We start from the raw sequence: 15,988 nt of genomic DNA, 5'->3' as shown, positions 1-15,988 counted from the left end.
ACAATGGTTAACCTAAGCTACAATGACGTGCCCTAACCTTATTTACATTTCAGCGATCTTGACAAAAATTGAGCTGGCTTTACGAATAGATTCAACCATTGAGGTGGGGGTATTTGTACATTTTATTATTATAGATAAATAAAGAGAGATAACTCTATATGCACTACATGCGGCAATCTATGATTGATAATAAAACATACGACTGGAAAATTTAAATGTTCCTAAATATTATCGTCTATAATATCTTAATTATTTATTCTTAACATCTGCATCAATTGAATAGCACGGAGGCGTCTTTAAAATGGGGTTTTAGCGTCCCGCAATTCTCCACCAATTTGGGGAGCCACGCTGGCTAAGTGAGTAAACATTAGATCGCTAGTCTGAAAGTCGTGAGTTCGATCCCGGTGTTGGCCGAGAAAGTTCATCGGGATTTTTCGGCATGGTTTCCGTCGTCAGTGGTGCAGGACTGACGGCCACACAAGGACAGCTGTCTAGTCGTTCGGATGGTGCAAAAACCTAGGTCTCGTGTACGCATCTGCGTGCATGTCAATGATCCCTTGACAGCTAAAATTCGATATAAGAATAGACCGTAGTGCCGTTGCCCGGGCAAACTTTCCCTCACGGCCCACTGTTTGCCCAGTCGGAGCAGAACAGTAGAACGTTAAACGTCATTTCATTTCATTTGATTTATAATATGTAAATATTTATATTAGTGTTAGTAAAAAGAACTTCCGACTGTCCAACCTCGTGGGTTTTTTGTGGGTCCTCAGGTTTCCTCCCACTGATAAAGACCCCTACGCCCAAGCGAATTATTAAAATAAGTTGAACCATATGTTTGTCCCGAAATGACCTAGTTTGTGTCCAGTGTACGTTAAACCCCATCTCTCTCTCTCTCTCTCTCTCTGTCTCTCTCACCTGTTAAATCTCCATGCGTCTCGGAGTACATCTGTGCACATAAAAGAGGGAATAATAGACATGTTAACCAACGTAACATGATTCTAAAAGTAACATAGTATTTACAGCAACATTACGTTACATAATGTAAAACAGACGAGTCGAACTTCCGATAGATTTATCCTATTATATTGTCACGTTTATCAGAAATATATTATATATATAATTAGTTTTGTTAGGAGTTCTGTTGTCTATTTGACGTATAATTAATTTGTATGTCGTGTGTGAAGTCTCTTCCAGGTATAATTAGGTTTGTTACTTTTGTTAAACGAAAAAGTCAAGTCTATAAATTATTATTAGTAGACGTGAAAATAAGCCCTACTTAACGTGGGGAAAATTAAAGGACAATATAATTAGAAATAGTCCGTACATTCCCTTGTTTTTATGCATTCTGTGCTTAAAAAAAAAATGGCAATGCACGGATTTTTTCTATTTTTCTCGCGTTCTCTTATTTAGTGACCGTCAATTATTTTTTTGAATTGTCAGACATCCTCCAACAGTATTATGTAACAACTGTTGGTCTTCGAACGAATTATTATTGAGCAGAAATTGGCCAGTGTATATGTTATCACTCATCACTTCAGACAGTTATAACTCGTGTTTTCTTTTTGTGTTCGTCAGTTCCCGTTCCTGAAATCTTCATTACGCATCTATCGTAGATGATCTCTTGTGTTAAAATAGTTTATTTAGAACGTGTTTAACCAGTTCTATCACCTATGTGATAATGACTGACACCGATATTGTCCTTTAATGGCAGACGACTGGTTGTGTTACACAATTTACTAGAAATTATAATTCAGAATAAAATTGTACAGACTTTTTAGACGAGACGAGGCTAACATGTAGGTGGGTTGGATGACCTAATGGTTAGCACGTGCGCTGTATCATAAGGTCTGTCATTGAGACAGCAGGAGTGGTTTCAGTTCAATTCCCCGGTTTCCTCCCACTGCTAAAGACCCCTACGCGCAAGCGAATTATTGAAATAAAAAAATTGAATCATGTGTTTATCCCGAAATGACCTAGTTTTGTCGAGTGGACGTTAAACTAACTCTCTCTCTCTCTCTCTTTCTCTCTCTCTCTATCTATCTCTATCTTTCGGTTCGTGCTATTTATTGAAAATTTCTACATAAATATTTACATACGTTGAATATAAAATATATAAATCTGAGTTCTTGAAACAATCTTCAGTTTATATCAATTCATCTTCCGTAAGAAATTATTTATACAAATACTTTCTGTTGCTATAGAATATCTGATATATCGTAACTTAAAGGAGCTAAATCGCTAATATTTGGAACCTAGAAATTGACACAAATGGGTCACAGCGCATATAATAATGTAATATGAATGTATATGAACTTATTTACATCCAGTTGCTTCTGCTTATGTTCGGCGAAATACGCGAAGAGTCCCAATTGAGTAGCATTTTTTGGCGTCTGGGTTTTTCTATATTGTTTACCTCGGTAGTATTCTTCCCTAGGATATATTTAGCCTCGTTCATCGAGTCGCGCTACAACAAATGGCACTCAAAAGCATTCTGACCCGCGATTCTTGTGCAATTTTTAAAATGTACATTGTGTCTTAAATATAGAATATCGGAAGCCTATCTTTTCACGGTAAGATAACAATGTCAATGTTGATTTAAATTGAACAATAAGTCGTGTTTGCAATGTCGAAGACTGTGAATGACAGAAAGTAATGAAATGTTAATACCAGTTGACTGGTTGTGTGGCACTATTTGTTGGAAATTATAAGTCTTTTGATGGGCAGACTAATTTTTAATTCGCTCGAATGCAAGCTGTGAGATTATCTATCGTTGATCTTATGATTTTAAATGCATCATTAAATGGTATATAATCAATTTGATTACATTAATCCGTGTAAAATTAGATATTACCTGGATCAAACAGTTAAAAATACAGTGTCCGAGGAATGCAGGATTGGTACTAATAAACAGAATGGAAAATGGGGTTTAACATCCCCACGACTCGTGGAATTGAGAGAAAGAGAGAGATAGATAGAGAGAGAGAGAGAGAGATGGGGTTTAACGTCCACTCGACACAAACTAGGTCATTTCGGGAATAACATATGGTTTAATTTTATTTCAATAATTCTCTTGCGCGTAGGGGTCTTTAGCAGTGGGAGGAAACCTGAGGACCCACAGAAAACCCACGAGGTTGGACAGTCGACCCTACTCCTTGACACGTACAACCGGGGATTCGAAACCACGCCAGTTGACTCAATGACAGGCCTTATGAATAATTTAAAGAATGGTTGGTACTAATGAATAGTGTTCGAAAAAAAAAAAACAGAATGAGAAATGGGGTTTAACGACCCTCGACTTGGGGTATTAGGCAACTTTTAGAATGAGCGTAAGTAATATATTAGATACAAATATACTAAGGATATGTATAAAAAATAGGGGAGTTGGATGGCCGAATGGTTATCGCGTGTGCGTTGTATTATAAGGTCTGTCACTGGGTCAACTGGCGTTGTTTCGATTCCCCGGTTGTACGTGACAAGGAGTAGGGTCGCCTGTCCAACCTCGTGGGTTTTCTCCGGGTTCTCCAGTTTTCCACCCACTCAAGAAGACCCCTACCAGCAAGCTCAAGTTTATTGAAATAAAATTAAACCATGTGTTAGTCCAAAAATGAACTAGTTTGTGTCAAGTGGACATTAAACCCCATCTCTCTATCTCTCTTGTATACAAAATATTATAATTGTAATGGTTTAAAATTGAGAAAATAAACATCTTATACGTCACTAGCGATGGTTGAACGGGTAGAGAACCGGTCGGATAAACTATTTAAAATGAGATGAAATAAAATGAAATGGGGTTTAACGTCCTACTGTTCTGTTACGGCCTACTCATATATCGAATTCCAACTGCCAAGGGATCTTTTACGTGCACGCCAATATGTACACGGGGCCTCGGTTTTTCGTCCCATTCGAACGACTAGACAGCTGTCCTTGTCAGGCCCTCCGTCCTGCATCAATCACTGACAAGGGGGAAACCACGCCGGAAAATCTAGATGAACTTTCTCGGCCAATGCAGGGATCGAACACCCGACCCCCAGGCTAGCGAGCCACTTACCCACGTGATCCCCCATTTAAAATGAAGATCGTTGGAGTATCTCATATCAACATATAATATAATGGTTGAACGGGTAAACTATTCAAAATATTTAAATTTAAATATCTGTTCTCATATTGTATCGTTTTCTTTCCTTTAAAGAAATAATGATTACTCCGTAATAACTAAATAAATAAACAGTTATAAATTTCCCACCCCTGTAATATAATCCCGTCTGATGAAATATATCTATAAACGACACTACACTTGTACATGGTCTCGTTATGCAGAAATCCCTACACCGGATGTCAACACTAAACCCCTTTATTGAGGATAGCGATAAGCTCGGGTGTGTTTGAGTATACAGGACAGGAAATTACCCATTCATAGCAACTCATAAATAATCAACCATTCAATCATATCCTTTACAATCCCCGGCTTCAACTCATTCATAAGTTTTACCCACGTGGCTAATACTCGTAATCTGTGCACTGTGCAGTATTTTATATTTTATGGACTGACTAGATTTATATGCATATTTAAATGATATTTAATGTTTTAAAACATTGATAGAGAAGGTTTGTCGTATTTTTTTTCGATAGAGTTAATGAATAAAACCCACTGTTTAACAAACTAACACATGGGTCTTGCAGATATCGGAATTACTGAATCCAAAGCGCAAGGTGTAGACAGTTGAATAACTGCACTGATTGCATCGTGTATACGCAATACGCAATCTATAATTGTTTTATTATATGATACTGACTGAAGGATCCTTTTAAAACATCAGTATTATTTATAATGTGTCTATCTGTTCTTGGGTGTAATGCACAGGTGTGTATGTGGATATCAACTTAAGAATTATCTGGAACGATCGTGTACTAAAGCGGTCCATGATCAACTTAGGATTAATAAATAAAGGAACTCTATGATCTTGGGAAATTAAACCCAGTGTACTGCCTAAAAGTGGATTTTAAATGTAGTTCAGGATTCAAGGGGAATCTACATTTAAATAAATTAAAAAGACTGTCGTGTAATGTTTACTTCCAATGCAGCGAACACAATGTGAAAGCGCTGCTGGGACTTATTGAATATTTTATCGATTTTCCCAAATAAATTTGGATTAAAATTTACGTAAATAGTGCATTTATGTGTTAAAGGATATACATACAATCTAATAAAGTTTGGATGTGGGAATAATACTGCGGATGCAAATATTATAAATCTCGTGAGTGCATCTCTACATGACGTAAACAAATTTAACGCGCGCATATTAGTGTGTCAAGGGGTTATTAAAGGATATGGGTGTTTTATGACACTGAACACCTTTAATCGTAAACTCGCCCAGTTTGTGAAGAAGGAGATACGCATGACTCATTATGAATCAGATTAATATGATAACGGCATAGTAACAATATTTTTGTTATTTAATAGGTGGATCGTTCTGTATTGAGGATAATAAAAAAAATATTCTTTTTATTATTAATAAATACCTCAAAAATGTATAACCCAACAAGGATAAGATTTATAAGAAATTAAGCATTTTGATTTATTAAATAAATAATACATTGCAGTGGATGATGGATAATTATTACTTTATAAAGTGACAACAATGAATTTTATCGACACGGCATTTTACAGAACGAACATCGAAGTCATTTCATAGGATTATTGTACGCAATTCACACATCGGATTATTTGACTAAATTTGACGCCAAGTGATCTTCAGCCTCTGCTCATATCAAATTTTTATGGTGATAAATTATAAAATTATTACAATTAGCAGTTAGATACAAAAGATTTGTTCTTCTTTGGAATGTGTATACAATAACAGATTATTTGTACGCGATAACCGTGCCGAGGATTAAATAACGTATATCATAACTAATGGTTTGTTTTGAACGACGTTGGTTCACATGATGTTCAGCAGTGATTTAGATATCAGTATCTGTGTATACATAATGTTTTGCAGTTGGAATAGAGAGTTACGTTATAAATAATCCACTGTGTTGATTTGAAAGATGTTCATTAAAATGATGTTGTGATTTGGATATGGATACATATTGTACGCTTTATATTAAGCATAATGCTTTGCAGTTCGAATAGCTTTGCATTATAAAAATAATGTTTTGTTTTGATACAAGTTCATTCCGTTTATATATAATGTTGCATGTGGAATAACGTTACATGTTATGCAGCTCCTACCGTTTTGATTGTCGATGTATGTATGTATGTTTTGAATCCGATGTACCTTCGAATTATCATGAAAATGTGACATTTGTTAAACTTGGAATAATAGAAACCGTAACATTCAAGAATAACTAAAATTGGAAGTTACCCATAAAAAGTTTAATACGACTCGTCTGTTTTACATTATGTAACGTAATGTTGCTGTAAATACTATGTTACTTTTAGAATCATGTTACGTTGGTTAACATGCCTATTATTCCCTCTTTTATGTGCACAGATGTACTCCGAGACGCATGGAGATTTAACAGGTGAGAGAGACAGAGATAAATGGGGTTTAACGTCCACTCGACACAAACTAGGTCATTTCGGGACTAATATATGGTTCAATTTTATTTCAATAATTCGCTTGATCGTAGGGGTCTTTAGCAGTGGGAGGAAACCGTAGTACCCGGAGGAAACCCATGAGGTTGGACAGGCGAGCCTACTTTTTGCCACGTACATCCGATTAACTGAAACCACGTCAGTTAACTAGATGACAGACCTAATGATACAACGCGCACGCCCGTCTTTATTGACCTAGTTCGGAGCGAAATAGTAGGACGTTAAACCCCATTTCATTTTATTTCATTTACAACGCGCACGCGCTAACCATTCGGTCACCCCCCCCCCCGATTTTACAGGTAAATATCTAAGGTATTGTGATCAGGTCCACCCGATTAGATTTTATTACATACTTTGAGAAGGTATTTGTTGAGTAATAAAACCTTGTAGTAGTTTATCGAGGGCTGGCCCATTAAGGGTGGGGAAGGGGCAACAAATAAACTACTAGAAGGTTTTATTACTCAACAAATACCTTCTCGAAGTATGTAATAAAATCTAATCGGGTGTCAGGCCAGATCCGTGACCTCGTTGTTGAGCTATATTTGATATTAATAATCATGTTATTTATCATTAGTTACCCACTGGAAATGTGGCCTACGTGATTTCCGTAGATTACAAAACACATGCCGCGAACCAGGCGGGTGTCTACAGCTATATTTGTTGCCCCTTCCCCACCCTTAATGAACCAGCCGGGTGTCTACAGTTGTATTTGTTGCCCCTCGCCCTCCTCCCTCCCAGCCTTTAAAACGTAATGATTTCCTTAGATTACACAACACATGCCGCAAACAGAACTTAATGAAGCCGCCGGGTGTCTACATTTATATTTGTTTCCCCCGCCCCCTTTATTAAACCAGCCCGGTGTCTACAGCTATATTTGTCACTACTCCCCCCCACCCACACTTAATAAACCTGCTGGGTATCTACAGCTATATTTGTTGTCACCACCCCTTAAATGAACAGCCGGGTGTCTACAACTACATGTATATTTGTTGACCCTCGCCCTCCCCATTAATGAACCAGTCGGGTGTCTACAGTTGTATTTGTTGCCCCCCTCCCCCCCAGCTTATTGGACCAGTTGGGAATCTACAGCTGTATTTGTTGCCCCCCCCCCCCCCGAGTCTTAAAACGTAATGATTTTCGTAGAGCATGTATTACTACCTCCCACTGCCAAATACCCAGTACCCAAAAGAAAAATATTTAAATAACCATTGAACCATATGTTAGTCGCAAAATAACCTAGTTTGGGTCGGTTGGACGTTAACCCCATTTCATGTCAACCATGAAGATAATATATCTCAGTGGTATATCTCAGTCCACCACATTGCTATGGCACGTGCCGAGAACATGATTTATGGATTGGGTCGGTACATACTAAACTTAGGCTGTCTGTCTACAGTTAGCGCCGCTTGAGAACAGACACTAAACTTGTTGATCGACATTTTAAGTCCTAAATCGAAGATTTTAGTCGAAAACACCAAGTATACTTCGAAAATTTTGTTGAGTATTTATTCTGCTTCTATTTAATAAAATTGAAAAAGGTTTTTTAGTCTTTGTGTTTATGACAGAGGTAAAACGAAGTAGAAACGCATTACAATACAGTGTACTAATTTTTGGATATGGCGGTCATTTAGGGCAGAGATCTATTCTCGAGAAATGTACAGAATGTCTAGCAGTAGTGACGGGAAATCTGAAGCGCAATAAATATGTCTATTGATTGTATTACTAAGTATATAATCCGCCCCATTATAATAAATGAAATACTAGCCGATTAACCCCAACCCACCCATTGCACACAACAATGCGCTTGTCACATAAATACACATCTCTTTTGTAAATTATTTTTTTCAGATCTAAGATCCACCACAGCTTGTAATGGTGTAAAGGCTAGATGTACACGTCACCGTTTAAACTGTCCGGGAACGTCTGTTATTTCTATTGTGAAAATAACTCTGGGATACAAACACGGATGTGCTGCCCTGACCGGAATTATGGGTTGTTTTAATATAGACTGTTGTCAGAAAGAATTTCGCGATTGTACTTTAACATTAAAGGAGCATGACTACCTTAAAGTATCCAAAAGGTGTTCTGGTAGGGGAAAATGTGGAATAGCGGGTATTAAGAGTGAAAAGAGATGTAAATCATTTAGAACGAATGCATACAGTACCATTGAATATAGATGCATTAAGCCATTACACAAAGGTATTTTCAAACATTTATTATCAGTTTAATTTAAATTGATTAGACCCCTTTCATTACAAACTACGTGACAAGGATTAGGGTTGCCTGTCCATCCTCGTGGTTTTTTTCCGGCTCCTCCGGTATTGACCCACTGCAAAAGATCCCTACGCGCAAGCGAATTATTGAAATAAAATTAAACCATATGTTAGTCCCGAAATGACCAAGTCTCTATCTTCTCTCTCTCTCTCTCTCTCTCTCTCTCTCTGGGGATCACGATGGCTAAGTCGGTAAGACGCTGGCTCGCTAGCTTGGAGGTCGGGTGTTCGATCAGTGCATTGGTCGAGAAAGTTTATCCAGATTTTCCGTCGTCATTTCCCCTTGTCAGTGATGCAGGACGGAGGGCCTGACAAGGACAGCTGTCTAGGGACGAGAAACCGAGGTACCGTGTGCACGTAAAGATCCCTTGGCAGTTGGAATTCGATATAAGAGTAGGCCGTAGCGCCGCTGCCCGGGCAAAATTTCCCTCATAGCACACTATATGGCGTATGCCCGTCTCCATTAGCCCAGTTTAGGAGAAGAACAGTAGAACGTTAAACCCAATTTCATTTCATTTCATTTCTCTCACTCTTTCATTACAAACTGAATTTAACATAATTTATATATTAAGAACAGGTTTATGTTTGTGTTGATACTTTTGTAATGATTTTGTCCGAATAAATTATTATTATTTGAATAAAAGAGGGTCAATGTAATATGTTGATATGATTGACAAACTAGATACCCGCCTACCATTGAAATATGTAGGTGCCGAAATACATGTGTGTTTAAACTGTCGACATAACATTAAAAATCACAACACAAAACACAAGAGACTACTTGTCGAAACGTCGTGCTATATGTGTATAAACCAGTAATTGTTTTGTATATAAATTATGTTGTGTGTTTCAATATCATTCTATTGAATATTTAATACAGGTTGTAAGGGATAGCACACATTTGTCACACGCGTTGTCCATATACGCGTTTCCGTAGGGTTTCATGTAACCGGCGACGGTTAGTCCTAAAACACCAAAAACAGCGAAAATAACTTTGTATATAAAATTCAATGTATTGGATGTATTTTTCAAAAACCCAGGAAATATCACGAACTGAATTTTCATCATCCTAGGTCAGTGCTTATGTGGAGACTCAACCTCTCCCCCAAATTCCTAAACCTAACCTACAACAATCTCGCCAACAATCACGTGCCCTAACCTTATTTACATCTCAACGACCTTGACAAAAATTGAGCTGGCTTTAACAAATAGATTTAGGCAACCGGCGACGGTGCTTGCATGGAAAACGGGCATTAATGCTGGCAAGATTAGGCATTGCGTACAGTCTGGCAAGGTGCTTGACTTTATCCGTGCAATATGACCATTATGATGGTTACAAATGATCAAGTATGGTACCACACCGATCATAGGTGAATATTCGCTAGGCTGCTACACTCACTGATAGGGATGACATCGGCGCGGCTTTATGAACCCGAATATTAACTTTTTTCCTTCTGCAAATTAAATTCTAGAACATTTTTGTAATTATTATATAGAAAAATAAAAAAGGTGTTTGAAGTATGTGTAGGTATACAATATTTCCTATTTAGTGTACGGGAGCCACGGTGGCTACGTGGTTAAGACGCTGGCTCGCTAGCCTGGAGGTCGATCCCTGCATTGGCCGAGAAAGTTCATCCAGATTTTCCGGCGTGGTTTCCTCTTGTCAGTGATGCAGGACGGAGGGCCTGACAAGGACATCTTTCTAGTCCTTCGGATGAGACGAAAAACTGAGGTCCCGTGTATACATTGGAATGCACGTAAAAGATCCCTTGGCAGTTGGAATTCGATATAAGAGTAGGCGATAGTGCCGCTGCCCGGGCAAAATTTCCCTCATAGCACACTGTATGGCGTATGCCCGTCTTCATTAGCCCAGTATAGAAGCAGAACAGTAGGACGTTAAACCCCATTTCATTTCTTTTCTATTTAGTGTATATGAGTATGTAACATAAGTAAAAGTTTCCATTCAAATGGGACCAGTAAACTCTTATGTAAACAATGCACGCGCCATTAAGCCGATGATTACTCCGCGTGATGGAACGTCACTTGCTGAAAGCAGTCATCTTCGCAATACCTCTGTGAAATATATTGGTATGATACGTGTTACCATTTTACCTCGAGCTATCCTCAAAATTACTCATACTCATGAATGTCGAGTGATTTCAATACGTACTCGTTTATCTATTGTACTCCTTATCAGTGAACTGGGAATATATTAGCCCCGTTTTTTTTATTATTGCAGATAAATCTGAAGAGATAACTATTTCACCTTTATATAACAACAGCGGAAATATCACCGGTGGTAGCGATAATCGTACTCTTGCTGTCAATCTTACTCTATTTAATACAGGTGAGTAGACTATTTCCTCGACCCCAGCACCGAATTCACGAAGACTTAAGTTCAGAATTTACTCAACATTCAATCACCTTTTATGAAAAATCTCGTTGATCTAGATACACAAAAATGTGCACATAGTTTTTTATTGGTGTATTTGATACATTAAAACAACAACAGTTTAATAAAGGGCTGTGTTTTAGTTAGAATAAGGCGATCAACTTTGAGTAAATTCTTAATTAAGTCTGCGAATGCTTTGTGAACTTGGACCGGATTTAGATACCTAAACGGTCGACGAATTTCACGGGGAACGTAAGGGTTGATGATCTCTAAAATTAGAAATTAAATTACATTCCAAATATACGGGTGTTCGATCCCTGCATTGGCCGAGAAAGTTCATCCAGATTTTCCGGCGTGATTCTCCCTTGTCAGTGATGCAGGACGGAGAGGCTGACAAGGAAAGCTGTCTAGTCGTTCGGATGGGACGAAAAACCGAGGTCCCGTGTACACATTGGCGTGCACGTAAAAGACCCCTTGGCAGTTGGAATTCGATATAAGAGTAGGCCGTAGTGCCGCTGTCCGGGCAAAATTTCCCTCATAGCACACTGTATGGCGTATGCCCGTCTTCATTAGCCCAGGTTAGGAGCAGAACAGTAGGACGTTAAACTCCATTTCATTTCATTTCATTTCATTCCAAATATAACCTGTTAGTAAAATGAATGATAGGAAAATATTTGTTGAAAACATCGGAAGAAGACGTTTCAGAAATTGTATGAATGGAAAACCGTGGAACCTGAGATAAAATGTTGGCGACCTCTGTATTTTTATCTTCAGATATGGCGTGTGATCACTAACCCGGAATTTTTGTAACCTAAATGTCCACTCGACGCAAACTAGGTCATTTCAGAACTAACGTAAGGTTCAATTTCATTTCAGTGATTCGCTTGCTTGTAGGTCTTTAGCTGTGGGGGAGGGGCGGAGGAACCCGGAAAAACCCACGCGGTTGGACGCGTACATCCGGGGAATCGAAACCACGCCACTTGACTCAATGACAAACCTTATGATCCAAAGAGCATGCATTAATCATCCCCCCGCCCCGCCCCGCCCCTACACACACACGCCCAGATTCAAATAATACGTTAAACAACTTACCATTTCATTTCACGTAATATAAATTGAATTATAATTTATTGATAAATTTGTTTTTCTAATTTAGATTTCTCAGCTGTAATTTTAGGAGGTTTAACAGTGTTAATATCTGTTGGTATCATATTAATTGTGGCCTACTGTTTAAGGTAAGTTATACACACCTTTTAAACCCGAGGGGAGATGATACATATTAATTGTGGCCTAGTGTTTAAGGTAGATTATACACACCTTTTAAACTCGAGGGGAGGCGATAGATTTTTGTTGTGGGAACATTCTTATCTAAACATAATGTGGTTGTGTTCGATAAGAGAAATAACCGAAGTCGCCCTTACACTGTGTCAGTGTATCTTAAAGACATAAGATTAAATCATTCCTGTTGCCACTCTTTACATCAATTGTTTGCACAACCGGGTCTGTACGGTAAATTACTGGACTTTTTAAAGATACAATTTTTACAGAAAGTGTTGTGATAATTCTTTTTAATGATATATTTGTGATTTTCATAATATATTTATTTAAATGATATATACATAAAGTGTTGTGATAATTGTTTGTAATAGTATATTTGTGATTTTCATAATATATTTATTTAAATGATATATACATAAAGTGTTGTGATAATTGTTTTTTATTGATATTTACTGTGATATTTGTTTTTATTCATGCATATGTATATCTAACTATTGTGATAATCATTTAGTTTGTCTCGCGTAAATCACCGTATGTCTGGTGTAATATAACCCAGTTGGTGTTCATTCATTCCGTGTAAGGGTATAGTAATAGTAAGTGCAGGGGGACTGCACCACACAAAATTTACAGAAAAACAAATACATCATACTCAGGAAAACACAAACAGACAAACAAAAGAATCCCCTGACAAGTACATGCAATCACCCTTGCATTATGGCTCAAGGGAAACGGAACCAAGTCATAGGATTGTTCACATATATTACCCAAGTAAAACTCGTGTACTATTTTAATGTAAGGAATTTTTTTAACTTGTCATTAGTTATATTAAATTATAAACTTTTATGAAGTGTCAAAAATGTTCTGCTCCGATTGGGCTACACCACACCGTGTGCTATGTAGAGCAGTAGAACAAAGTTTAACCCCATTGTATTTCATTTATTCCCTATTAACAACAACATCACGATGTATGCCACATAGCTATTGCTGTAGCTATTGGGAATAAGGATTTGACGATCTGTGGATCATGTGTGCATGCACACTGCTCAGCAGTGAATATTCTTCGCTAGTCCGCTTCACTCATAGGGATGACATCGATGTGACTTGATGAGCCCCACATATTAACATTTTTCCTTCTGCAAATTAAATTTTAGAACATTTTTTTAAGCATTAGAAAAATAGATATATGTGGGTAGAAGATATTTCCTATTTAGTGTAAATGGGTATGTGAAATGAGTAAAAGGCATCATTCTGCCTGGTCTAGTTGCATCTTATGTAAACTATGCACGCGCCATTAAGACAATGATTGACACCACGTGATGTGACGTCAAGCATCTTTTACAGAGCTATTAGTCTTGGCAGTACCTCTGTGAAACAAATTGGTGTGCATGTTTCAGTCAGGGCCAGATTCTTCTCCGTGTGGTCCCTAGACTAAACTCATACAAGTGGGCCACGGGTGTGATGTAATTGGTAAACCCAGTCCTGATTGTAAATGCCAATCATCTCTGTTTAAATACATTTTATTTTATTTTGTCTATTTCAGACGAATCAACATCAACCGAATGACGGAAATCTACCCATCGTTTAGTATCAGTGACAATAGACATGGACCTTATGTATACCAGAGAACAAATGATAGCCCTGCGTCGGGGCTCGAACGTACTGGAAATCTGTATATACAATATCCGATAAGACAATCAGTACGGATTGATTGCGACCATAAGACATTAGAACAACGTGTGACAACGGTGTGACATTATTATGATGAGTTTCGAGCGGGTTGGTGACAACCATAAGACATTAGAACAACTTGTGACCACGGTATGATATGATTATGCTGAGTTTAGAACAGATTGTTTGCGATCGAAAGACATTAGAACAACCTGTGACCACGGTGTGTGGAGGTGACCACGGTCTGTGGAAGTGACAGCGTAGGACTACAACAAGCGAGTGATGGAGGTGTGTGTGAGAGAGAGAGAGAGAGAGAGAGAGAGAGATTGGGTTTAACGTCCACTCGACACAAACTAGGTCATTTCGGGACTAACATATGGTTTAATTTTATTTCAATAATTCGCTTGCGCGTAGGGGTCTTTAGCAGTGGGAGGAAACCGGAGGACCCGGAGAAAACCCACGAGGTTGGACAGGCGACCCTACTCCTTGTCACGTACAACCGGGGAATCGAAACCCCGCCAGTTGACTCAATGACAGACTTTATGATACAGCGCGTACACGCTAACCATTCAGCCATCCACCCCCCCCCTGATGGAGGTGTGAAGTTGGACGGCCACATGCAGGTTAATTATGCCGAACGACTTTAAAACAAGGATGACCACGATATGCACTAGTGGACTCGGTGCAGGTTAAATATGGCAAAACGACTTTAGAACAAGGAATGACCACGAAGTGGGAGTTAAAACATAATAATGAGTTTAATGAAGTTGGTTGAGACAACAAGTGGAGACAATAAAAGTAAACAATGTTGTTAAATTTCATTTCACCGAGGCTCTTATTACTGTAACCCGGGTATTATTTAGTCCAATTTACAAGCGTTTAATTTCTCGATCACTTTTAGAAAATAAACAACCCAATTGATTACTGATGTATATTGATTGATTTTAAACAGTGGTCAGTAAATTAAATAATTGTGAATTGGACACACATCAATATTAATCAGTCAGATATAAACTGGACACAAGTACAAATTAGATAATTTGTTGTGGTTTTATATGATATTTACAAATTTTTAAACAAAGATTTAATAGTAAACGAATGTGAAAGAAATGAGTGCTAGATACACAAGATTAAATGATACCTGGGTTACAGCGTATGTGGCTGTTTGACAGCGTAAATTGATTGACATACGTTTACAAGATGTGACACAAAATAAGTCCTGTCTTGCTGTCGATTTACACAAACACAATATTATGCGAGCACAGTGATATATTTCGATTTTGAAAGTTGCACCTAAATTCTTGGATTTTTGCCATTATTATAATTTACGTTTGTTATGATTAGACAGTATTACAAGGAAAATAACTACAGTAAATAGACAATAAATATTGAAGTGATTGCAGGGGACGGTGGGGGGGGGGAGGGTCAGGTGTTATTTTAATATCTGTTTTGCTCCTCCGTAATGTTATGTAGTAAAGAAATGTTTCAAGGGAGACAACTTGTGTAAATAGAAAAAAAATGTTATATTTGTTGTGTCATTTCCATGGTCATAGAAATATTTTCAGTATGAGCTATTTGACTGATATTGGACAATGCAAGGGTCTTGCGATCATAGCATGTTGTTTTGTGAACAAACTGTGCATTTGTTTGGATTCATTGACAATGTTTTGTTTGGTTGGTTTTTTTAAATTGTAAACTGTAATAAAATGTATATATTAAAGATCTACAGCGGTACTTTGTATTATTTCTAATTTTCGACAATTAGTGACATAACATTAT

The 15,988-nt window shown here is 37.8% G+C and overlaps 1 long non-coding RNA gene across 1 annotated transcript; it reads left to right on the top strand.

Annotated features, from left to right (window-relative positions):
* The first annotated feature begins 4,505 nt into the window (after positions 1–4,505).
* LOC126810276 (uncharacterized) lies at positions 4,506–15,933 on the top strand. Its single transcript, XR_007675132.1, has 5 exons — positions 4,506–6,525; positions 8,447–8,797; positions 11,111–11,218; positions 12,420–12,498; positions 14,082–15,933. It is a non-coding gene; the product is annotated as an uncharacterized LOC126810276 (long non-coding RNA).
* The last annotated feature ends 55 nt before the right edge of the window (positions 15,934–15,988 follow it).

The sequence above is a fragment of the Patella vulgata genome, chromosome 2 (assembly GCF_932274485.2).
Source record: "Patella vulgata chromosome 2, xgPatVulg1.2, whole genome shotgun sequence".
Lineage (NCBI taxonomy): Eukaryota > Metazoa > Mollusca > Gastropoda > Patellidae > Patella > Patella vulgata.
The sequence above is the reverse complement of the archived record's forward strand: the minus strand, read 5'-3'. Positions and strand labels throughout refer to the sequence as shown.